Consider the following 25,638-nt stretch of genomic DNA (forward strand, 5'->3'; position numbering starts at 1 on the left):
TCACTTCCTCCTCCGAGGCTGCGCGCGCCGGTTGTTATGGCAACGCCGCCGCCGCCGCCGCGCGCCCGGGTGCTGGAGTTTGGGGACCCGTCTTCCCGGGCAAGGATCTCAGAGGACGCGGGACCCCCTGGGGCCGCCTGTTTTCCCTCCCCCCCCCCCCACTCCCGCGTGCCGAAGCAGCCGTGGAACTGCTCTGCGAGTGCACTAGGGTGACCTGGCAGATGTCGGTCCCGGGCTTACCCAAGACGGGAAGATAATTATAGTTTCTCCTCCTCCTCCACAGGGATGCTGGTCTGGCGCAGAAGAGCTGGGATCCAGCCCTAAGTGCATGCAATTTCCCCCGATGGAACCCGTGTTTGATGTGGCCTGGACAGGAAGGTGGGGAGCCATACATACCTGGGAAGGGTACTTGGGGACTAAGGAAGGCCCTTTTCCCATAGCACCCCTCGACTTTTCCATATCTACTAGAACTTTAAGAGCCTAAGCTTCAGAAGCACTGGGTAGGCTAAAAATAGCTCGTAACTTCTAAAGCACTGACTCACCGCCAAGCGGACACTTCTGACACCGTGTTATTGTTGGGGAGCTGTAATTTTCTTGTTGTGCTATAACAATGTGACACGATGACACTGCGTGTTCTGATGTTGTGTCATCACTTAAACACAAACAGATGTCAAGAATTGATGTGGTTAAAAAAAAAAAAAAGCAACAAGGGCTGCAGCTATTAGCCACTCAGTTTATAGGCAAACCCAAACGAAGAAGCACAAAATTGCAGGGCTATAGTTTCACTGGAAATAAAACATCTTTAAGAAACTCTTTTTGCATATGAGAATCACAACAGGGCGGACTAGGACGATTTGTGGTCGACTGTCCTCTCTATAGTTTTCTGTTCCTAAATTTTCAGAGGTATGATTTTTGTGTTTTTTTTTTAACCCACAGTTTTTGTAAAGCAAAAGACTGGCCACTTTATTACTGTGGTTGTTATTGAAGATTTTTGTTTTTATTTTTCGTGTATGAGTCAGAGCTTAGGATACTGCTCAGTGGTAGGGTGCTTGCCTAGCATGCACCAGGCGCTGGTTTAAGTCTCTAGTATCATAGGGAAAGTAAAACAACCGCATTTATGTGTATGAGTATTTATTTGCTTGTGTGTTTGTCTGTGTCCTACACATGCAGTGTGTCTAGAGTCTAGAAGAGAAAGTTGGACCTCCTGTCGCTAGAGTTACAGATGGCTGTGAGCTGCGAACACAGACAGGTCCCCCACAAGCGCCTTTAACTGCTGAGCCATTTCCCCTGCCTGTCGTCATCTTCATCATTATTTTGTTTCAGATCAAATACGTGAAATTTCTGTTGGGGAAAAGGTAGTATTTTCTAGATGATTAGACACGGACAATAGAACAAAGTGCACAGCTGACGTTATTAACGTTAGCTCCAAAGCTGGCTTGGGCAGGGCCGAACGTGGAGCCCTGAGATGTTCCAGCAGTATGAAGTGGACCTTTGGACGATGGAAAACTTCCTTTGACATAGTGGTGGCTACAAATGCTGGTCCCTGGGAGACTTCCCATGGGTACTGTTTAATCGTGTCTTGTGCAATTACAAAAAAAGAGGGGGCCGGGGTGGGGAGCTTGATTTGTTCTGCAATCACGTCTCAGTGACGAAATGGCTTAGGTGGTAAAAGGTGCTTGCTGCAAGCCTGGGGACCTAAGTTCAGTCACCCCAGCCCTGGGACCAACATAGTAGAAGAAAAGGCTGACTCCCACTCTTACCTCCATGCATGCGTGTAAACACACACACACACACACACACACACACTCGTCATATGAAAGAATAGAAAAGTGTTGAGAGATACCTGTAATCCTAGCACTCGGGCTGAGATTGGAGGATTGCTATAAATTTGAGACTAGCCTAAACCAGCCCTGACTATACAGTGAATTCCAGGTCAACCAAGGCCACAGAGTGAGATTCCATCTGATTTTTGTTTGTTTGTTTGTTTCTCGAGAGAGGATCTCACTGTGTAGCCCTGGCTGTACTGGAACCTGCTTTGTAGACCAGGCTGGTCTCTAACTCACTGGGATTAAAGTGTGTGGATTATAGGTGTGTGCTGCCATGCCTGGCTGAGATTCTATCTTAAAAAACAAAACAAAAGCTGGGCGGTAGTGGCGTGTGTGCCTTTAATCCCAGCACTCTCAAGGCAGAGGCAGGCAGATCGCTGTGAGTACGAGGCTAGCCTGGTCTACAAGGGGAGTCCAAGGTAGCCAAGGCTACACAGAGAGACCCTATCTCGGAAAACAAACAAACAAACAAAAACCAAAAAACCAACCAAACAAAACAAAGCATGCTTTGAAAGGGCTGGAGAGAGTGCTCCGTGGCAGTTCTTAGCTGGCCTGAGGGCCCATCACCGCAGCAAAGACCCATGAAGACAGGGGAGACATAGGAACTTCGCCATGACGTAGCGGTCAGAAGTCTAGAGACTGGCCACTAAAACATGACGGCCTTTAATTCTGCTAAAGTTATCATGAGCCAGTTCAAAGTGTTAAGAAAAATCTTCAGATATCAGAAGTAATTTTATAGACTGGAGACATGGCTAAGAGCACTGGCTGTTCTTCCAGAGGACCCAGGTTCAATTCCCAGCAGCCACACGGAAGCTTATAGTTGTCTGCAGTTCTAGTCTCAGGGGCTCCAAAACGCTCTTCTCAGGCACCAGGCACACGTGTGACATACAGATACAAATGCAGGCAAAAATCCCATATGTATTAAATAAAAAAATAATTTCAAAAAGTAATTCTATTATTTATAACTAAAAGACAACCATGAGAGACTATTTAAGCATCATCAACTGCCAATACGCTGGTCTTTTTTGTTTGTTTGCTTAGGGTCTAAATCTGACTGTGCAACCCAGGCTGACATGGAACCGAAGGTCCCTTTTTTCAACCTCCCAAGTAACTCTTATTACAGGTTGTGTGTGCCACTATGCCCAGAAATATACTCTTTTAACCATGTCATTTTATAGCTTTTTTTTTTTCATCATAAACTACTTGGAAATAAAAATGCAAAGTTAATTAGAATGCCCAGCTAAATCTAGTCTTGCGGAGGTAACAAACAGCAGGCAGACCAAACTGTGTGGGTTTCCTCTCTGAAGTGTAAGCTGTCTTTTCTAAATGGCTTCTGGTCATTCATTAAGTGAAGGATCTCAGAACCACAGCCCAGATACTGGCTTCCATAAACAGTCTTACGCCTTTCCTTCCGCTCATTGGCTGCGCTGTCCTTTTGTGACATTCTGTGACCACAGGTATAAGGAAGTAAGAAACGGGTCTAGTTCCTGCCTACAGAAGTGACTGTGGTATCTAGACACACAAACGCTTCTAAATTTAAAGCCATGGCACTTAATTATTCTGCAGGTTTGCTGATCTATGGGAAGTCCCTCTGTGCCATGTTATGTATGAGCATGTATGTGAGGTCAGAGGTCAAGTTTGGGCGTCATTCCCTGATTGCCATCCACCAATATGTCCTGCATTTGTCTTCCTGAACTTAGATTGCATGATCTGTTTTGCTTTCTAGTTTCACCTGTTTTCCTGCAAATTTCATTTTTCTTTTTTCTTTTTCTGACTGAATAAAGTCGCAGCGATGTGTATGTACCACATCTTCAGTAGCGACCCATCAATTTATCTAGGCTGATCTGGTGTCTTGCTATTATGAAAAGAACAGCACTAATAATGGGTGTAAAGAGACTCTGTGGTAGAGCACAGATGCCTTTGGTGTGCCAACTATATTCTTTTAAAGGCTTATTTTTAATTCTGTGTCTCTCTATGTATAGGGGTGTTGGTATGCATGCGAGTGCGGGTGCCCAACGAGGCCAGGAGAGGGTTTCAGAGTCTCTAGAGCTGGAGTTACAAGCAACACTGAGCTGGCTGATGTGGGCGCTAGGAATTTAACTCGGGGCCTGTGCAAGAGCAGTACACACACTTAACCACTAAGCCATCACTCTGACCCCCTAACCACTTACTTTTAGTAGGTGAAATAGGAAACACACACACACACACACACACACACACACACACACACACACAGTTGTGAAGGGGCCATTGGGAAGAGTTGGAGGGAGAAGTGGGCATATATGATTATGTCCTTTATGCATTTATAAAATATAAAGAATAAAATTTAAGTGAAATAAAAGAGAACTATCAGATTGGCTGGTGAAGGAGGGGGGCCGGCTAGTGGGAATAGGAGAATTTTGTTTTAGGTACATTGTGTTTGAAAAACCCATAAGCATCTAAACAGGCATTCAGAAAGAGGAAAATACTCTGTCCTGAGACGTGTGGATGGGGTCTCAATCTAAGTACACATGATGGTGACTCCGCAGGAGAAGAACAGATGGCCAGGGCTGTGGGGTATCTAGAAAAAAAAAGGTGCTCAGTTAACTCAGCTGCAGCAGAGACTTCAAATAAGGACTGAAAACATCACAAGGCTGTGACATCACAAGTAAAGGAAAGAACCATTTTAAAACCACAAACAAAGAAAGAGAAACTGGCCAAACATTCAGCAAATAATCCATGTTTGAGAAATTTACCATGTATTGCTGCGGGTTTGACTGTTACTTTCCATCAATCAAGTCAGTGTGGCCTAATTCTGTGAAGAGCTGGTGGGTTTATCCAGAGCATAATTTTGGGAATTCCCTATCATTTGTACTAAATCGCAGGAATTCTGCTATCCATTTTGGGTGAAATATTCCAGCAAAAATCTAACATGCTGGGACTGGAGAGATGGCACAGCAATTAGTAAGAGCTTGCTGGCTGCTGTTGTAGAACACGGGGCTTTGGTTCCCAGCACTCATGTCAAGCACCTCACCTCAGCCTGTTATTCCAGCCCCAAGGGATCAGATGCCCTCTTCTGGTCTACACACACACACACACACACACACACACTTAAAAATCAAAATCAAATACATCTTTGGAAAAATCTAACTTTCAGAAAATTTGCAGGAAGGGCCAAGAGCTTGCACGGTAGGCTACTGGAGTACCAGCTCCAGATGGAGAGCGTAACGGATAGATAGCCCATTGTTCTGTGGCTTGGGTGCTGCCGCTGCTGAGCATTTGGTGTCTGTATTTTAAGACCCTCTGAGTCTTTCCCCAAACCTCCATGAAAAGGGCACCTGGACAGTGCTGGTCCCTTAAACTTAAAAGCATCTGAACCAGGGCTGGGCATGGTGGCGCACGCCTTTAATCCTAGCACTTGGGAGACAGAGGCAGGCGGATCAATGTGAGTTCAAGGCCAGCCTGGTCTACCAAGCAAGTCCAGGACAGCCAAGGCTAACAGAGAGAAACCCTGCGGGCGGGGGGGGGGGGGTGGTGAGGGGTGGGGGGAGTATCTGAACCAGGTGTGGCAGGTCACATTTGTAATCCAGGACTAAGGTGTCTGAGGCAGGAGGATCATGAGTTAGAGGTCAGCTATACTATATAAGGTGGCCATGTCTGAGTAAATAGATGTAAGTAAAACAACCTTATGCAATGTCAAGTCATGAGTGAAAAAATTAAAATATACTCCTATGTTACTTCTCTACACCCATCTGTTATTCAGTCAGCTACACGGCTGCCTAGTGTGTGGCAGACACCTATGCTAGGTAGGAATTTAGTAGTGATCAAGACTGATGTGGTCCCTGCCTCCTAGTATTACAGGAATGCATAGGCTATGTATCCTGTGGACAAGACTCAACCTCACAGAGCTCAGAAGCTTGGGATCTGTTGTACTCAGGTGCTTTTGTTAAATGCATATAGTTTTCTACATATATAGATTGCATCCACAACATATTATCAAGACCCATGTGTTAGAATACTTCGACAATCACTATAAAATTCATCCAAGAGCTTTCTAAAACTTAAGCGCATCTGAAACAGAGCAAGGAGCAGAAAGCAGCCCCAGTAAACCTCTAACTATTAACTAGACCATGGTCCCTCAGTAGAACTGGGAGTATAAAATATGATGAAATTTGCAGAAATAAAAAAGACGAGTCAGCCGATGACCCTTATGAGGCTAGCATTTTGCATCAATGGGAACGCGCCACTGATAAAGGGAATCCAGGGAGTAATGAGTTATCCTTCCTCATCGTATGAACGAGATAAGCTGAAAATTAATGGCATGGGTTGCCCAAGATAACGGGCTGAAAAATACAGAGATGGGTAATTCATTAAACTAGATTAGAGAAGATGGAGGAGATGGGAGCTGATGCTCGGTGAAACTGAAATGTCCAGGATCTGACATTGATGCATCCCAAGATGCCCCTGCCGTGATTAAGTAGCCGAGCCAAAAATACAAATGCTATGTTTCTTAGACCAACAGAATTAAGAATGCTTTCCCCCAGAGGAGATAAAGTGGCTGTGGAGGGGTGGGGGGGGGTGGGGATTGGGCTCTAGCATTCAGAGGGTTGGCATATAGTGTTGAAGAGTTGGGGTACAGCATTGGAGGTTTGGGGTGCAACACTAAGGTAATCCTGTTAGGTGATTCATAATTGCTCAGATTTATAACTATTAATCTATTTGAGCTTCAAGGGACGACAAATGCTTTGATTATCTCCTACCATCCAAACCTTTTTCACATTTTCTTTCTAAAACACCCAAGTCCCCAAATACCAGAGCTGCTAATCGCTGCGTGAGGCTTCATCTGGCCGCTACAGTAGTAGCACTGTGGGAATCCTCTCTAGTTGCTTTTAATTAAATAGGTTGAGATTTGAATGTCTGCCTCGCTCTACAAAGAGAACACAAGCATTCGAGATGAGAGAGATGAGGGCTGCTCACATTAATTATGAAATTTTTATTTATAATTTTATATAAGAACACTTGGAGATTAAAATGAACAAGTGAAATGTAAACTATAAAACTGAGTCAAACTAGGTGGAGGCAGGTGTGGTGCATCCACATAATCCCAGCACGTGGGAGGCCGAAGCAGGAGGTGTGAGCTCAAGGTTAATCTGTGGGATCCATTGACAGTCTCAAAAGTATACAAGTGGTGTATCATGTGACTATTACAGTATAGAACTGCAAGCAGTGTGGATCCTATTTGCATATATATGGTATACATATATATGTGTGTGTGTATATATGTATGTATGTATGTATATAAAACTGGTAAAAGGAAACAGACACCAAATGGCCATCATGGGCTAAAACTGCAGTTGGCAAAATCTCATACCTGCTCCTGTGGAAGATCTCTGAGCTCTCATGGTAGATGGAGCATACCTACTGAGGAGGCAAATTCAAGAGGGTCATGTGTTTGAGGCCAGCTTGGACTACATAGTGAGATTCTGTCTCAGAGGACGAGAGAGGAAGGGTGAGGGGGAGAGAGAGAGAAAGAGAGAGCAAGAGGGAAAGAGCGAGAGAGTGAGAGCACGTTAAAAAAAAAAAATCAGGCTTGCAAAAAAGATTCCAGTGAAGTGGGCCTGTGTTACATGTATGCCTAAATCATTTAAATAGTTCTTTCATTCAATAAATTAGGCAAAGCTTCTAAATTAAGAGCACTATATAGCATGACTGTCTTTCATTTTGATGCAGTCCCTTCAAATACACATCATGGTGGCTCATGCCTGCAGCCCCAAAGCTCAGGAGGGTAGAGCAGGTTGCTGTGTATTTGAAGGCAGCCTGGACTATACAGTGCATTTTAGGCCAGCCTGGGCTTCAGAGTATTCAGAAGAAAACAACACCCCTCCCCAGCACACAGCCCAAATATACACCATAGAGTTTTCAATTTTGCTCTCAGTCTTCCTCACTTTCCTTGTTTTTCTTTGTTTTGAAACACCATTTCATCTATCCCATGCTGCCCTCCAACTCCCCTGTAACCAAAGATGACACTGAGCTTCTGATCCCTCTGCCTGTGTTTAGTTTCTGAAATGCTGTGCATCCTAAGAAAAGATTCTACCAGCAGGGCCACAACCTCAGCCCTTGCAAGGCCTTCCTAAGGCTCCCCTTCTGTAGTCTTTGATATGTAATTGCTTAGAATTAAAGCAGTATTAGTATGTCTTCACTGAGATCAAATAATTCACGCATCTTTGTATTAAACAACTTAGAAAATATAAAACACAAAGAAAGCCGAAATAAACCATTAGTGACACAAAAACGTCACTGATTCACAACAGTACTAATGCCAAAACATTATAAAAATCCCTACCATGTACTTTAGAATCTAAAAAAAAATACATATTTTTCTTGCCAGGCATCGTGCTGCATGCCTGCAGTGCCGGCGCTTGGGAGGTAGAGACAGGTAACAGGAGTTGAGGATCAGCTTCTGCTACCCAGTGAGTTCAAGACCAGCTAAGTAACTTCATGATGCTCAGCTGCCAAGCTCACCTTCCCAGTCCCTAACCACCTCTCCTTCCATCTCCAGACCATGCAGCTACCTTATGCAAGGCTTGGTTTTGTTCTCTTCCTTCATTTAGCTGTGGTGAGGACAGGAGGCACGCTGGGCGTGGGCTCTCTCATGGAGTTAACACCCTTAGCCTAAAGAGGCTTTTTCAGATACTGTTGTCAGACCATGTCTCACCCTAGTGAGACATAGCAGATCAAGGGTGCGGACACCTGTTAAAGTATCTTTTATTCACCTGATGTAATTTTTGTCTTGGAGGCTTGCTGCCTCTGTCTGCTAATCTAGGCCTAGTCCTGGAAGCTTCTAGGCTCTGCACAACCAAATCTAGGCCTAGAATGTTTTCAGCCTCTGAGACCTAGTACTGAATAAGCTCCCCTCTTCTAGTTATTTCTGAACTCGTGCGGACTGGTTCAAACCAGCTGTTCTGGCTCAAATGGCTCTCCAAGCTGACTGATTCAAAATGGCTCCTCTCTTGGCTTCTGACTGAATTGCTCTGCTGGCCTCATTCTGACTTTGGCACGGTGTCCTAATCCTCTGGCTCCCTCTCGTTCTCTGACTCATCCCGTCTTCACCTGAGTCCAGCTTGCTCTCCCTCTGCCTCTCACTGTAAAGCCCTCCCAGTAAAAACTGCCTCTGAATTCCACAAACTGAGCTGCCTTGAACTCAGCTCCATGGCACTGCCTCTCAACTCGCTCTCAACCAAACTATCTGACAGCACTGAGGAGAGCTCAGAGGTCGGCTTGCCTCTGTCCTGGCATTAAAGGCCTGTCTTGTCTTCTAGCTGGATTACCCAGACCTAGAAAGTCTAAGAAGGTCTTTGGATGTGATCTCTGGCCAGAGCAGCCATGTTTTGAATGAAAATTCCTCCACCTTAGGTCTAGATAGATGTTTTAAGTTGATAAAGATGAGATATGATAGATATTGATGTACATTCAAAATTTTAGATGCACCATGTTAAGAACTATGTTTTCTCTGTGTGTAGCCTTGGCTGTCCTGGACTCACTTTGCTGGCCTCAAACTCATCGTGATCCACCTACCTCTGCCTCTCAAGTGCTGGGATTAAAGATGTGTACCACCACACCAGGCTCAAGATGTTTTCTGCAAGGCTGCCAAATACAAACAGCTAAAACATGAATGTAACATTTATATATTTCCTAATTGTTTCATGGTTATTCTTGCTGTAGGTAGCTTATTGTACATATGTGTAATAATATAAATGTATATGTTTAGAAAGGAAAATAAAGAAAGAAAGAAAAAAGAAAAAACTACTAGGTAACAATAACAAAAAATAAAATAAAATTCTTCTATGGACACCCTGGTGTGTTAGTGAATATGGCAGAGGGTTCGCTATAGGAACTGTTCAAGGCATGGGGTACTCCCTGCAAAGGTTCGAGGCCAGGGTGTTTTCCTTATGTGTTTAAGAATAGCAAGATGACTCTGACATTACATGAGCTACTTACTTTGCAGAAGTCATTCTGACAGCTGTGTTGAGTTAGACTCCAGCAGGGCCAGGGCAGACCCAAAGAGCAGGTTCCTAGGGCTATGACTGTAGCCTCTGATGACCTGTTATGGCTTGGTCTGCCGTCCTCCCTCCTACCCAAGCTTGAAACCTCACTGAGCAATCCCAGCCATCCTTCTCTGCCATCTCCCCAGCCACCTCCCATCTTTCTGTGTTAGTCACCCTCCTGTTGCTGAGGCCGAATCCCCATGACAACACCCTGGGAATGGGGGGAGGGGGCGTTGATTTTGCTCACGATTCTGTGGGTCTCCATCCAGCTGGCTGGAGGGTGCGAGGGAGCAGAACACATCACTGTACAGAGACAAGATGCAGAGAAGGAAGGGATTGGGGACCAGGTAGGACCTTCTGAGGCATGCCCGCAGTGAACTACTTCTAGCAAGACTTCTTGGTGGCTCTACCACCTCCTCAAAATAGTGCCATCATCTGGGCACTGAGTGTCCAACTCATGAGCAGGTTGAGGGCAGTTCATATTCAAACCAGCTATGCCCCAACCCACAAACCCTCGATGCTAGTGCTGACATCTCTACTCAGACTTGTTGGGACCACTGAGGCCTTTTAATTGGCTACCCGACATCCTGCTTGTTCCCACTTCTGATAGGCAAAGGTGTTCTAATAACAGAGGATCTGAAGGGGGGGACGTATGTACATGTATGGAATATACACGGTCTGTAAGAGAGGCTCCATTTCATTTTTGTTAATATAGAAATGAGAATTGCATTTCCTTTGCTTATGTATATATGTACCAGGTCATAATATATCAGCAGGGCCTGCGCCTGTCACTAGCAGGAAGGACACACATCATCGTATCACAAAGAAGTTGTCACTTTTATCTCAAGATGCTGCTTGAACACCTTTGGAATTGTAATAGCTGGTCTCTGGCTAGATCCTAATATGCTAATAATGGAGCAACTGTCACAGGAAGTATCTCAGAGTTGTGCATGGTGACATTTGCCTGTAGCCCAGCACTCAGGAGCTTGAGGCAGAAAGACAGAGAACCAGAGGCCAGACTGCCCGATGTAGGAAGTTTGAAGCTAACATTGGTTACACAGTGAGATTGTCTCAAAAAAATTTTTTTGTATATGTTTCAAACTTTTTGTATATCCTTAAATTTTTTTACATTAGTGAGTGTGAGTGTGAGTATGAGTGAATGCAGGCCTAGATTCTCTGGTTTTCTTGTGTGTGGACTCAGGATCAAACTCGGCCACACACATTAGGCAAGAGCTGGGCCACTTTATCTCCTGCTCTTACACACATGATTTCATTTTATGCCTGAACCACATTTTAAAAATCCTGCTGCATGGCCTGGGCCAACCCAAGTGATCCTTCTGCCTCAGTTTCCTAAATAGCCACCAGGCTAGCAAACACCACACTCTTCAGTGCTGTCAGGGAACTCTGGGTCTGTACTTAGTTTACCTTTTCTATCCAGAGAAGCTGTTTCTCCTCTAAGTGATCAGTTGGGATGCCTTGGGTGTTTTTAACCCATGGTGTCAGATGGCTGAAATCCCACAGTTCTCAATGTAAATGCCCTTGTCAGAAGTCAAACATGAGAAAGAAAAAAAAAACTATTCAAATTGCTTTTGAAACTCAGTAGGCTTCTGAAGCACCAGAGAAGCTTTGGTAAGTTATCAATCAGTACTTGGCTATTTTATTATTGTTGTTGTTGTTGTTAATTTTATGTGTATTGGTGTTTTGACTGCATGTATGTCTGTGTGAGGGTGTCAGATCTTGGAGTTATAGACCATTGCCAGCTGCCATGTGGGTACTGGGAATTGAACCCGAGTCTTCTGGAAGAGCAGTCCGTGCTCTTTAACTGCTGAGCCATCTCTCCAGCACCCAGTGCTTGGCTCTTGTAGCTACAGGAAAATAGAAATAAATGAAGACCATTCTGGCTACCCCTGATCCCTGTTGGCCCTTGGCCACTTTCTGGATGCTTCCTGTGTGTCCTGATCCAGCAAAGCCTGGCCGACCACGGACAACTCCGGTTCTATCTTCCAGAGTCCTCGTCCAGGAGCGCCCCTCCCCCACCTGCTTAGGATGAGTTAGTCTCTCTTCCTCCTAGTCCTCTTCCTCCTCTTCTTCCCTACCTTCCTCCTTCCTACAGCATACTATGCACGCCCTTTAACACCCTAATCTAAGTCCTGGTTGACCTACTTGCCTTTGCTTGCTCAACAGTAGCACCTCATGGGGAGAAACTCTTACATGCCTCGGACTCCCTAGAGGGTGTCGATAGATGCTTCATTGGTGAGTGGAACTGAGTTAAACTCCAACCTTTTAGATAATTGATCTGTGTGTGTGTGTGTGTGTGTGTGTGTGTGTGTGTGTGTGTGAGAGAGAGAGAGAGAGAGAGAGAGAGAGAGAGAGAGAGAGAGAGAGAGAGAGAACTCCATATGTTGCATGGGAGTGTTCATAGTTATGCTTGAATGTGTTTGTGGGCTCATGTGTGGTGGTGGTGGGGTGTGCATATATGTGTACATGCATGTAGAGGCTGGAAGTTGACACTGATGGTCATCCTCCTTCCTTCACCACTTTATAGAGTGAGGCACTCTATCGCTTGAACCCGGAGCTCACTAATTCAGCTAGTCTAACCAGTGAGCTTGCTGCAGCAGTTGCGTCTCCACTCCCTGCACACCGTGACCACAGGCAGCTACAGATGCTTGCCCAGCACTTACGTGGGTGCAGGGAGTCTGCACTCAGGTCCCCATGGCATGTGCTCCACCCACCAAGCAATCTTTCCTGCTCCCTTGACTCACTTCTTTAGCTTATAAGGATACGATGAACTACATCTCAGGTTTCCCCCCATTTTCTAACTTGCAATTCTATTTATTTAAGGATATTTTTATTTACAAAACACAGAGTAGAACAAAGCTGAAGGTCATAGGATCCAGACACCTACTGTTTGTCTTTGGGACAATTTCTCAAAGCACAGGATGGCCTCCCACTGGCTATAGACCACAATGGCTTTGGGCTTCTTGATTCTCTTGACTTTACCTCCCAAGTGCTTGGAGTAGAGGTATGTGCCACTGCATCCTGTTTCTATGTTGCTAGCGATCAAACCAAGAGCTGTGTGCATGCTAGGCAAACACTCCACGAGCTGAGCTACATCCCCAGAACCACCATTTTAAAGGAAACTTGTTAAAAAGGAAAATAAAAGAAAGAAAGAAAAGCAGTCAAGCACAATATATGGGCAAAGGTGTAGCTCAGTGGTAGAATATATGCCGTGTGTGTGTGTGTGTGTGTGTGTGTGTGTGTGTGTGTGTGTGTAGCACTAGGTTCAATCTCCAGAACTAAAGAAAAATTAGGCAAAAAACTTGACTCAAAAGTTTAAAAAAGAAGCTTTTTATGTGGTTAAATGAAAAGACAAGAAAAAACAAGAGTAAGTAAAACAAGTAAGTGAGAGTCACCCAGTCCTGCAAATAGCAGAAAATATAAGAGAAGCTTGAAGAAACCCAAAATGCTAAAATATCAAATATTTTCAAGGATGTAGAATTCATTTCTGTTGTTGCAGGGATGCACAAACAAATGTTCTGTTTTTGGGAAACTACCTGTTAGTTTCTACTATAGTTAAGCTTGCCTCTGTTTTATCATGGAACAATTCTATTGAATGCTGAGAATCAAACTCATAACCTCAGACTTTCTGGGTAAGCACTCTACTGCTGAGCCACATTGCCAGCCCTTGCTTGTCTTTTTAGTTTGAGCCGGCCTTTCACTAAGTTGCTCAGGACAGGCTTGAACTTTGTAGCCCAGCCAAGCCTTGAACATCGAATCCTCCTGCATCAGCATCCTCAATAGCTGGAATTAAAGGCCTGCACCATGGGGCTAGAATCAGCATTTCTATTCTTTGTACGAAAGAGAACTGAGTACACATATCCTCTTGTTTATATAATACTGTGGTCACAGCTTTATTAAACTGTCCACAAAATGAAATAATCAATTTCTTTTTTTTTTTCCTTCGAGACAAGATTTCTCTGTGTAGCCTTGGCTGTCCTGGACTCACTTTGTAGACCAGGATGGCCTCAAACTCACAGAGATCCACCTGCCTCAGCCTCCCAAGTGCTGGCATTAAAGGCGTGCACCACCACTGCCCAGCGAAATAATCAGATTTCATCAGGAAATACATTTACAGAGCAGGACACTACACCTTAATTAAAAAATAAATGGCAGTTGGACGCTATGAAGCACGCCTTTAATCCCAGCACTCAGGGAGGCAGGGGCAGGCAGATCTTTGTGAGTTCGAGGCCAGCCTGGTCTACAGGCTGGAAGTCCAGGACAGCTGAGGCTGCACAGAGAAACTCTGTCTTAAAAAATCAAAAATAGATTAGATTAGATAGATAGACAGACAGACAGACAGACAGACAGACAGACAGATGGCTCTAGAGTGGTGGTGCTCATTTGTAATTCTATCGCTCACGAGGCAGAGGCAGGAGAATCAAGAAGAGTTCATGGTCAGCCTGAGCAACGTAGTAAGATCAGTCCGAACACACCGAAAGCTGAAGGTTTAGCTCAGTGCTAAAGGACTTGCCCAGCACGTACAGGACATTGAGGTCCCCAAATAGCACAACAAATGAGCAACCCAGGAAGAAATCACCAGCTCCAGCAAGATAAAGAAACCTCGCGAAGACTGTGAGGAGTGAAAGCCAGACGAGGCAGTGGTGAGAAGAGAAGGGAGCAAGCTGGGGCAAGGAAAGGCAAACACCATGCTTTCTTCCAGACAGGAAATCTACAATTAGTATCATATATGTGTGTGTATAAGAAAGAGAACGGGGCACTATGTGGAGGGAGGGAGAGGACAGAGGAGGGTGATGGTGAGCAGAAGTACATCCATGATGCTTTGCAAACGTCAGAATGGAGCAAAGCTTCTATGTTCTACACTCACTGCTAATGATGGGACACACCAGGCAGAAAAGAGTTCGAGTCTATAATTCCTTTTATATAAAAGTTAAGCAAATTTATGTCTAAAAGGTGATCATAGAAGCAGTACTAGGGGATAATTCTCTCAGGGCACAGGAAAAAAAAAAGCACACAATGGGGCTCTATGGATGCAGAAAATGCTCTGCCATTTATCTAGATGGTGGTTAACTAGATATAGAGTGTGGACTGGGTATTTAATCACTCCACTATTTGGATGCCATTATTTGTGCAACAGCAGGATAAACAAATCAGCCTCAGCGGTCATGAGTTTGGAGATTTATGTGTGGTAAAATGTTGGGGGAATGGTTTTGATAAAGTCCAAAACAAACTGCCATTTGACCTAGTGGAAAGAATAAGAAAGCTATTCTTGGAAGGGTAGAACAGGGGAGTGAACGCAGAAGTATTTTGGAAATAGAAGCCCTGTGTAAGTGGAGAGCACTAGTGGGAGCACTCCCCGGCCCCCGGGTGAACACTAGCCTGGTTAAACCCAAAGGCTCAGTCAGCAAGCACCATGGTAGGGGAGCCTCATGAACTGAGCTCCTGGTACACATAAATGTTAACTATGTGCCTTCTATTTCCTCCTCCTTGTCCGCGCCTTCACTCTGGTAGTATTTGGGACTGAAGAGGATCATATTCTTGTTGCTGTCAGGCAGGAGATGGGAAAATGTGGGAAATCCTTGGGCTAACGAGAGAGGAGCTCTCCCTGTGTGACATTCAGGTCTAGAATGTTCATGTCCTTAAATATAGCTATTTTCTGCTCTTTTGTTTTTGTTTTTTGAGATGAAATCTTTTTGTTGTTGGGTTTTTTGTTTGTTTTGTTTTTTGTTTTTTGTTTGTTTTTTGTTTTTTTGAGACAGGGCGCTTGAGACGAAATCTTATTCTGTCATCTGAGGTGGTCTTAAACTCATTATTCTCCTGCTTCTCCTCTTTGAGTTATGGGATTTCTGTTTGTTTGTTTGTTGGCTAGTTTTTTTGTTTTGTTTTATTTTTTTGAGACCTGGTTTCTCTGTGTAGCCTAGGCTGTCCTGGACTCACTCTGTAGACCAGGCCTCAAACTCACATGGATCCACCTACCTCTGCCTCCTGAGCGGTGGGATTAAAGGCGTGCGCCACCTCACCTGGCTTGAGTTATGGGATTTCAAGTGTGTGCCACTGCAGCCAGATTTTTTTTTTTAACATTGGAGGGCGGGGGTTGAATCAAACTTTGGTCCTCACACTGACTGCACCATCTCCTTGTTTCCATGATGTGTGCTATTCTTTCCTTGCTCTGTAGCAGTCTGACTTGGTATTCCTGAGAATCTGAAGGACCCTGGAAGCATCAGTACCAATTGAATTTTTGCATTCTTGCCGGTGTTTGTTAGAATAGTCAGGTCTGGAGCAAAATTTTCTAACCAGACATGTGAAACACTAAGCATTAGGCATTTTAAAACACAATGCGCTCCCCTGCCTCTCTAACACCCAGAATGTGCACAATGTATCACCAAGCACTTTATTCTCAATGTATAAAATCTAAAATTTAGATTTCTTATGCTTCTTTCTTTTCATTTTTCCCTCCCTCTTCTGACCCCCGCCCCCTCTCCCTGTCTGTCTGTCTCTGTCTCTGTCTCTGTCTCTGTCTCTGTCTCTGTCTCTGTCTCTGTCTCTGTCTCTCTCTCTCTCGCTCTCTCTCTCTCTCTCTCTCTCTCTCTCTCTCTGTGTGTGTGTGTGTGTGTGTGTGTGTATGTGTGTCTTTCTCAGGTGCTGGAGATCAAACCAGGGCTCTGTGCACATTAGAGAATCATTCTAACACTGAGTTAGGCTGTAGCCCCTAAAGTTTAGACTCACAAACTGTCAGTGGAAGACCAACACAGATGGCCAACTTGAGCAGTAGATGAGTCCATTTGGACTGTGGCTGCAGTGACTTCTGGGTGCTTGGATAGCTGAGAGGAAACAGCTTCATAGGTCGACCTTTGTGAGTGGGGTATCCTTGTAGTAATATTCTCTTTTCTCAACCGAAAGTTTCTCAGATGAGTTTAATACCCATGAGCCTGCAATCGGTATGGCATGGCTAACTATGGAAGTTTCCTCCAGGCATTTCTCCTGTTGGTCTATGAATCTTAGTTGGTTTCCTTTTAATTAAGCCTCATCACTTTTAAAAACACAGTGTTTTTAGCCCCTACATTACATGAGCACTTTTAACCAAACTACGAGTTTTTAAAGTGTTTCTCCTCTGCCCTTTGCTAACAATCTCTCTATGAATCTGACTAAAGGTAGCGAACTATAGCCATGCCACAGCCTGAACACTAGACTATTTTGAAATTTCTTCTGCCAGATTACTTTGTTTGCCCCTTTAGAGCTCAACTCTCCACAAAGTCTCAGGACATGGAAAGGATGTCAAATTCTTTGCCTCATTGTAGCAGCCCAGTTCTTTATAGAGTCCTTAGTCCCATCGAAAGGCCTTAGAGGCTGGTTTTCAACTGTTTATATTCCTATAGACACTCTTGTCTTCTGAGCCCCCACCAGACTCACCTGTCAATCTGAACTTGCAGAATTCTTCCAAACTTCTCCAAAGCCCCCCCCCCCCCCACACACAACCAGATCCACCATAGCAACAACCTTACCTCTGGGATCAATTTTCTGTATTAGTTACTTTTCCATAGCTGTGACCAAAACACCCGAGGGAACAACTTAAGGAAGGTGACAATCCACTTTGGCTCCCAGTTCTGGAAGGCTCGGTGCACGGTGGCTTGGTCCCACACTCTTGGCAGGAGCATATGGCATAGGAGACTCTTCAACTCATGGCAGCCACGGAACACAGAGAGATACAGGAAGGGCCAGGTCAAGACACCCTCAAGAGCCTGTTCCCTGTGAGCCATTTCCCATAATTATCTCCTCCCTCCAACGGTTTCGAGAAACTTTCAAAAAAGCACTTAACCTCCTGGATACTGAGCCAGGAGCCTTTAGCAGAGTGCGTCACATTCAGACCTAGTAGTAGCTTTCGGCCGGATGCTAAGCAGGATTTATGGCTTCTTCAAAGACAAACGGGGCTTCTGCCTGGTCCTATGATTTATATCCAAAGTGATTATTATTCCTATTTCCCTAGAGCGCACTCAAGGAAATGATATCTAGCAAACTTCAGCTTCAAATGCTCATAGTTTATAAACATGTGAAATTACTGGCCCGTATTCTTTAAAGACACCAATCCATGAGTGACAAGATGCGGGAAATATTCCAGACTAAGGGTGAAAAAGAGACATGAATGCTACATTGGTAGGAGGGGGGGAAACTATTATCTGGGCAGCTGACACAATTGAAATAGGGACTGTGGTTTATATAAAAACAATCAGTTGGTATAAAACATTCAGAATTAATGCTAATGTGGCATGTAAAAGAATATATCTGATCCTAGGGAGATGTCTCAGTGGGTAGAGTGGTTGCCATGCAAGTGTGAGGATCCGAGTTCGGATCCCCAGCAGCACATAAAAAGCTGAGCAGAGCAGAGACACTGTCTCTGCACCCCAGGCACTGGCGGGGCAGAGATGGTGACGGGGGTGGGTGGGTTTGTTAATCAGGCAGTCTCACTGAAACAGCTCACTGAGTGCCAGGCACACACACATGCATGCACACACGCACGCACGCATGTACACACGCAAACACATATAGGCACACACGAACACTGAGGAATTTCCTTATTAGAATATGTAGACTGAGGGAGCATATATTTTCCATCTACTTTCAAGTTATTCAAAAGCAAACAAACAGGGGAGGTGTTGTTGGGCAGTGCGGGAGGAGGAGAAGCAAACCCAGGCCTTTCTACCAACTGAACTGCATCACCAAGCCCCGTCTGCCTTTCATAGGTGAGTCCCCAGAGCAGATTTGCTTTGAATCACCTGTCCTGAATCCACTCTTCCATGCCACAGCAACCCTGTTACCAGAGGTGGATGCCATGGAGGGTCAGGGACTTTTTCCCCCCTGGGACTTCAAGAAAGGGGAATGGAGTTGGGCAGTGGTGGCACACGCCTGTAAGCCCAGCACTTGGGAGGCAGAGGCAGGCAGATTGCTGAGAGTTTGAGGCCAGCCTGGTCTACAAATGGAGTCCAGGACAGCCAAGGCTACACAGAGAAACCTTGTCTCAAACAAAACAAAACAAAATGCCTAAAAACAAACAAAAACATTTTTTAAAAAAAAGAAAGTAAAGGAAAAAAAAAAAGAATGGAGCTGTCCTTGCATATTAACTTAGAACTGTCATAAATAGGACAAAATGAATGAACACAACAAAGGAAAAGAGGTTAAGTGAGACTCCTTTCAGCTTGCATGTGACTTATGCAAACTGAGTCAGTGGTGGGTGCCCCACTTCTTGAAAGCAGGGACTTTTCCCTGGAAGAGACCCCAGGCCATATTCAATAACAAATGGGAAACAAAGGAACACTGGGGTTCAGGAGTTGAAGTAGAGTCCTGATATTTTCCATTTACAGAGGGGAGACGTCAACCACAAATGTGGATTTGCATGCATGTGTGAGTGCGTGTTTGCTTCTTTTTTATATTTTTTTTTCTGAGGCACGGTCTCACTGTTGGCCTTGAGACTTGCACTCCTCCTGCCCACGACAAAGCTGGGCAAATCTTCCAGCTTGGTCAGGCTCTTGAACCCCTTCACCTCTGCGTGTCCGCTACAGCAGCCAGGGTCTGTGCTACAGAAGCGGAGCTGGAGGGCCTGAGAGCTGAGATGCCAGCCTGCAGGTCAGCAGCCTACCCTGTAAATAGAGCAAGGCACGGGTGGAGGCTTCCAGAGAGGAGCCCAGAGGGAGCTTCATTAAAGAGACCTGCTCCTCAGGGAACCCTGCCCTGCCTGCGTGGAGAAGAAGATCCTTGAGTCCTAGCCTGACTCACCCAAAATAGTACTGCTGCCAGGCCTGGCTCCCCACGCAGCGGTCTTAGGGCTCTCTGGATGTTTTGCTGTTGTTTTCTCCCTCTTTTCTTTTTCTTTTTTTAATTCAAAGAAGTTTTCTTGATGGTGATGATGTTGATGACGATTCCCGAAGTTTCCTCCCCTCCTTCCTTTCCTTTCAGTCCCTTCTCCCCACCTCTCCTTTGCCACCACCTGCCCCCCCCCATCACCTCCACTGTGCTGCATTGTGGGTACTGATCCCAAAGAGAAGAAGCATTAAAGTGTCCTGAAGTGCCCAGGCCCAAATGAGAAGAAAACTGCAGCTCTCAAGCTCTCAAGACGGAGAGCAGTGGTCGCCTTGGCTGTCCTAGAACTCACTCTGTAGACCAAGCTGGCCTCAAATTTACAGAGATCTACCTGTCTCTGCCTCCTGAGTGCTAGGATTAAAGGCGGGCACCACTCCTGACCTCTTTTCTTTTTTCAATACTCTCCCCTCTTCCCCTCTCTTCTCTTCTCCTCCCCTCCCCCCTCCCCTCCCCTCTCCTCTCCTCCTCTCTCCTCCCCTCCCCCCCTCTCCTCCCCTCCCCTCTCCTTTCTTCTCTTCTCCTCTCCCCTCCCTCCTCCCCTCCCTCCTCCCCTCCCTCCTCCTCTCCCCTCCCTCCTCCCCTCCCCTCCCCTCCCCTCTCCTCTCCCTTTCTCTGTCCTTGTCATTTTCCCACCCCTTCCATTCCTCTCTTTTCTTCCCTTTCTCTTTTCCTTTCTTCTCCCTCCCTGCCTCCCTCCCTCCCTCATCCCTTCCTCCCTTCCTTTTTTTTCTTTTGGACTGTGTCTCTGGTAACTCAAAAACTGAGTCAAGTTTATGAATGAATAAAAGGATTTTATTTTCAGAAACTTGATGGGACACCATGAAACAAATCCTCACATCCAATTTTGAGACCTATTTTCTACCAAGAAGTGTAGTTGAAACTTTATGGGGCCAGGGTCATCATCCCAGCTAGTCTGGAGATGAAGGCAGGAGGCTGGCAAGTTCAAGGCCTGCCTGGTCAACAGAGCGAATTCAAGGCCAGCCTGGGCAACTTAGACTCTGGCTTAAAATAAAAAGCAAGAAAGACACAAAGAGTGCATGAGGTCTGGGAACATAGCTTATTGGTAGGTACAATGCTTGCCTCGTGTGCACAATGCCCTAGATTCAACTCCCAGCATCCCCCAGTGGGAAAAAGGAAAACACCATGGGAGGTTAGTGTAGGAGGATCAGCAGCCCATGGTCAGCTTGGGCTGTAGTGCATTGCGCTAGCCAGGCAGCTCATTTTAGTTGGGAATAACCTTTGAAACCATATTTCAACATCCAGAGAACACAGATACTGAGAATGTTCTAGGGTTCTGAGTGTCCTTTGGAGCTTGTAAAGGAGACCTGGCAGGAGGCAGGGATTTCAGGAGGCCAACAATGCTGCCCTTAAAGCTCCAGGAGACGGCAGGGGTGGGCCACATTGCTACAGACAAAGCCTCCTGTTAGAAGCCTTCGTTTGTTTGTTTGTTTGTTTGTTTGTTTTAAGACAAGATTACTCTGTGTAGCCCTGGCTGTGCTGGAACTCACTTTGCAGAGCAGGCTGGTCTTGAACTCACAGAGATCCACCCATCTCTGCCTTTTGAATGTTTTAGGATTAAAGGCATGCGCCACAACCACAGGTAGAAGCTGGGGGTGGTGGTTTATACATATAATCCCAATTATTTGGGGGGTTGGGGCAAGAGGATTGCCTTGAGATCAAGGCCAGCCTAGGCTATATAGTGAGTTCCAGGAAAGCTGGGGTTACAAAGTCAATACTTCTACTGATAATAATAGTCAGGACTGGGTGGTGGCGGCACATGCCTTTAATCCTAGCACTTGGGAGGCAGAGGCAGGGGGATCTTTGTGAGTTCTAAGATAGCCCTGCCTATGTAGAAACCCTGTCTCAAAAAACCAAAATAATGACATATAATTAATATTTTATTATTATTTGAAAGAGATGAGGAGGGGGAGGAGGGGAAAAAGAAGAAGAAAATTCTTACTTAAAAATTGACCTCTAGAATTTTAGGGTTATCTACCTGACATCCTAAAGAGTCATAAAACTTCTACACACATCCTTCTGAATTTCCTCTGAAGGAGAAAATTGTCATCTTTGATAGTTTGCTTAGTTATAATTATTGCCAAAAAAAAAAAAAAAATCCAAGACTTCTGTATATAAAAGAGTGGTTGTTTTCTTTTGTTGTTGTTGTTGGTTTTTGTTTTGTTTTAGGTTTTTCTTTTTTTTAATAGATTTTATTAATTTTTTCATATTACATCTCAATGGTTATCCCATCCCTTGTATCCTCCCATTCCTCCTTCCCATTTTCCCCTTACTCCCCTCCCCTATGACTGTGACTGAGGGGGACCTCCTCAGTATATGATCATAGGGTATCAAGTCTCTTCTTGGTAGCCTGCTCTCCTTCCTCTGAGTGCCACCAAGCCTCCCCATCCAGGGGACGTGGTCAAATATGGGGCACCAGAGTTCGTGTGAAAGTCAGTCTCCACTCTCCACTCAACTGTGAAGAATATTTCGGTTTTTCAAGACAGGGTTTCTCTGTGTAACAGTCCTGGCTGTCCTGGACTCTCTTTTGAAGACCAGGCTGGCCTCGAACTCACAGAGATATGCCTAACTCTGCCTCCTGAGTGCTGGGATTAAAGGCGTACACTACCATGCCCGGCCAGTTTTGTTTTGTTTAGGTTTTTAGTCTAATTTTTATTAATTCTTTGAGAATTTTTCACATGCATATAATTAATTTTGATTATATTTGTTCCCCATTCCTCCCCCTAACTCCTCCCTGATCCATGTCCCTCCCTTTTTTTATGCTCCACAGAGTTGAATTTGTGCTGCCCATATGGGTGTAGACTCTCCCACTGAAGATATTCATAAAGAAAACTCTCTCTCAATCCTCACCAACTGTCTGCTGCCTACCAGCTATGGGGGGGTGGGGTGCGGGGGTGAAGGTGTCTCCTCCCTGCTCCCTTAAGGAATGTTGACTTGTTTTGTTTTGTTTTGAATACAATCTTGTTATATAGCCCAGGTTGGTCTTAAGTGAGGGCTCCTTCTACTCCTGCCTCTTGATATTGGGGTTACACACATATGCCACTACACCCAGCAAAATACTGGCTTTTATTGTCCCCAGAGATTCTGTGAGTTAGGAAATCTAGCAGGGAAGAGAGGGGATGGCTCAACTCTACTTTGTGGGATCTGGGTCCTTTCCCCAGGAAGAAGGTGTGTGAGTCAAAGGATGAGGCTGGAATCCAACCATGAAAGCTTCAAAGTTCTGTCTGGCAGTTGGTGGCTGAACACACCTACCCTCGGCTTCTCAGTGGACACTCTGCTCGGAGCTCTTTGGACTTCGTCAGAACATAGCAGCTGCCTTCCAAGAACCAACGTCCCCAGAGAGGAGGGCCAGAGGCGTGTGAGATATTTCTGACCAGGCTCAAGGTCTCACGCTAAATTCAGAATGTGGGGTGGGATGATGCATTGCAGTCATCTTTGGGAGATCACAATAAACAACTGTAGACTTGACTTTCAGAAACAGCTAAAATTCTTTGGCAGTTAAGCTTGATAAGGAATGGAGAGGAGTAAAGTTGTTTGGACCAGAAACTAAGCGCTGTGGGCTGAGGCTGTGGCTCAGTTCGTAGAGTGCTTGCCTAGCATGCACAGGGCCCTGGGTTGAACCCACAGTACTGCATAAGCCACGCCTGCTGGCACATGCCTTCATCCCAGTGAGAGGTGGGGCTATGCTCTAGGCCAACCTGAGAGCCTGTCTCAAAAAGAAGGAGGAGGAGAAGGAGGAGGAGGAGGAGGAGGAGGAGGAGGAGGAGAAGAAGCAGAAGCAGAAGAAGCAGCAGCAGTCAGACAAAACACCCACACCCACAAGACTTTTTAGACAAAGTGTGGCACACCAGTGGTAACTGTGGCCACTTTGATCTGGCTTTGGACAGACCTATGATCCTCTCAGAAGACCTTGGTAGGCTGGCAGTAGAAAGAAGCCACGTTTATAATCAAGAGCCTCCAGACTGTTTGGATTTTGTTGATGGAACAAGTTTTGAATTTCTGTAGAGATGGGATAGCATCAATCAACAAATCAGGGTTGGATTGGGTTATCTTTGGTACCCTCGCTTTGAGACAGGGTCTCATGTATCCTAGGCTTTCCAGGCTGGCCTCGAACTCACCGTATAGCACTGACAGTGGCCTTGGTCCTCTGCCTGAGTGCTGAGATTATAGCACACAGTTTATATGGTGCTGGGAATGGAACTCATGGCCTTTCTAGGCAAGAACCATCCTAACTGAGCTCTGTCCAGTTAGACCCTATTTCTTCACCTCCCTCTCTTCTCTCTCTTCTGTCCTCTCCCTCAACTCCTCTCTCTGAGACAGGATTTCATTCTAAAACTTTGGCTGAACTTTTATTTTTTAGGTAGCCCAAGTTGGCTTTGGAATCCTGGCAATTCTCCCATGATAGCTGTAAGGATTTTGTTTGTATTCATGGGTGCTGTGTCTGTTGTGTGTGTATATCTGTGCATCTGTGAATACATGTGTATGTGTGAATAAACATGTGTATGTACATTGTGTGTCTATCTCTATTTCCACTTTATAGTTTTGGATATTTATTTGTTTACTTAAAATTTTGAGACAGGGCCTCACTATGTAGTATTGGCTGGTCTAGGGCTCATAGAGATCCACCCAGTTCTACTTCCAGAGGGCTGGGATTAAGGATGCACACACCAGTATACCCAGCCAGTTTACTCTTGAGACGGAGTCTCTCTTTAGTTGGAGCTCACTGACTGGCTAGGGTGCCTGGCCAGAGAGCTTCAGGAATCCTCTGGCCTCTCCGGGCCCAGCCTGAGGGAGAAAAGGCATGAGCTATCATCTTTGGCTTTTATGTGTGTGCTGGGGATATGAGCTCAGGCTCTCATGCTTGTGTGGAACCGTCTAGTTCCTGTTATCGGCCTTTTGAGTGCTGGGATTGTATGCACCATCATGGCTGACCCAAATGGTTTCTAATGGTGTTTTTCTACAGCTATATCCTGGAAAAGACTGGAGATTGGAAGCTCTCCTCCAAAGTATAACCAATTACAAATCTGTCTGAGGATGAAAACATCTCCACAAAAGAGACACATCTGTGGGGCTGGGCATGCAGTGGCTCTGCGGTGCAGCAAGGCATTTGGCAGGAAGCTTCAACCTCCAAAGGAGGGCTAGGAACCAAGGTGTGTGACATTTGAACCCAGGAGCCAAAGACTCCTCTTTCAAAGAGATCTTGCTGCTGTCTCTTGGAACAGTGGAGACTACTCCTGTATAGTCTCACCCTTAGAGAAAGATCTAGAACGAACAACGGCAGCTGCGGTATACAGCTGATTTGCTGCTTTGTTCTCTGTTCACTTTTAATTTCTGATTAAACTGGTGCCAGCTGATCTGATTCATTCCGGGGCTTGAAGGCCACCTGGGGGCCATTTGATAAAGGCTCATTAATATAACACAACTGTGTTGCCCGGGTTTCCAGGCTGCTTTCACAAACATGAAAAGCAATCTGGGGTATAAATGGTAAAAAGAACCGTTGGGCTGGAAGAAACCTGAGAGATTATCTCCTTCAACTCCCTCATTGAAAGGATGAAAACGGAGGCTTAGCTTCTGTTGGGCGACTTCCCCAAGAAAACATTTGTTGATGCCAGCCGAACCAGAACTGGTGGGCCAAGTGCATTTTACCTAATGCAGCTCTTCCAAACAGAAATGGTGTGCTTGTGTGTACTGAGGAAATCTAGACCCGTACCCAGAAGAAGTTAAGCTTTACGGCTTTAAATTGATTTTTATTAGTTTTACTTCTGTGTATGTGGGAGATAGGTCTATGCACGAGAGTACAGTTGTTCAGCAGAGGCCAGTGTTGGATTTCCCCTGCAGCTGGCGTTACAGGTGCTTGCGAGCCAGATGATGTCGGTGCTGGGGATCCAGCCCTGGTCCTC

The 25,638-nt window shown here is 45.4% G+C and overlaps 1 long non-coding RNA gene across 1 annotated transcript; it reads left to right on the plus strand.

Moving 5' to 3' along the window:
- Positions 1-2: 2 nt before the first annotated feature.
- On the plus strand, positions 3-23,511 carry LOC311581991. Its single transcript, XR_014773976.1, has 3 exons — positions 3-99; positions 284-378; positions 22,900-23,511. It is a non-coding gene; the product is annotated as an uncharacterized lncRNA (long non-coding RNA).
- Positions 23,512-25,638: the final 2,127 nt, after the last annotated feature.

The sequence above is a fragment of the Acomys minous genome, assembly GCF_964271855.1.
Source record: "Acomys minous genome assembly, chromosome: 13".
Classification (NCBI taxonomy): domain Eukaryota; kingdom Metazoa; phylum Chordata; class Mammalia; order Rodentia; family Muridae; genus Acomys; species Acomys minous.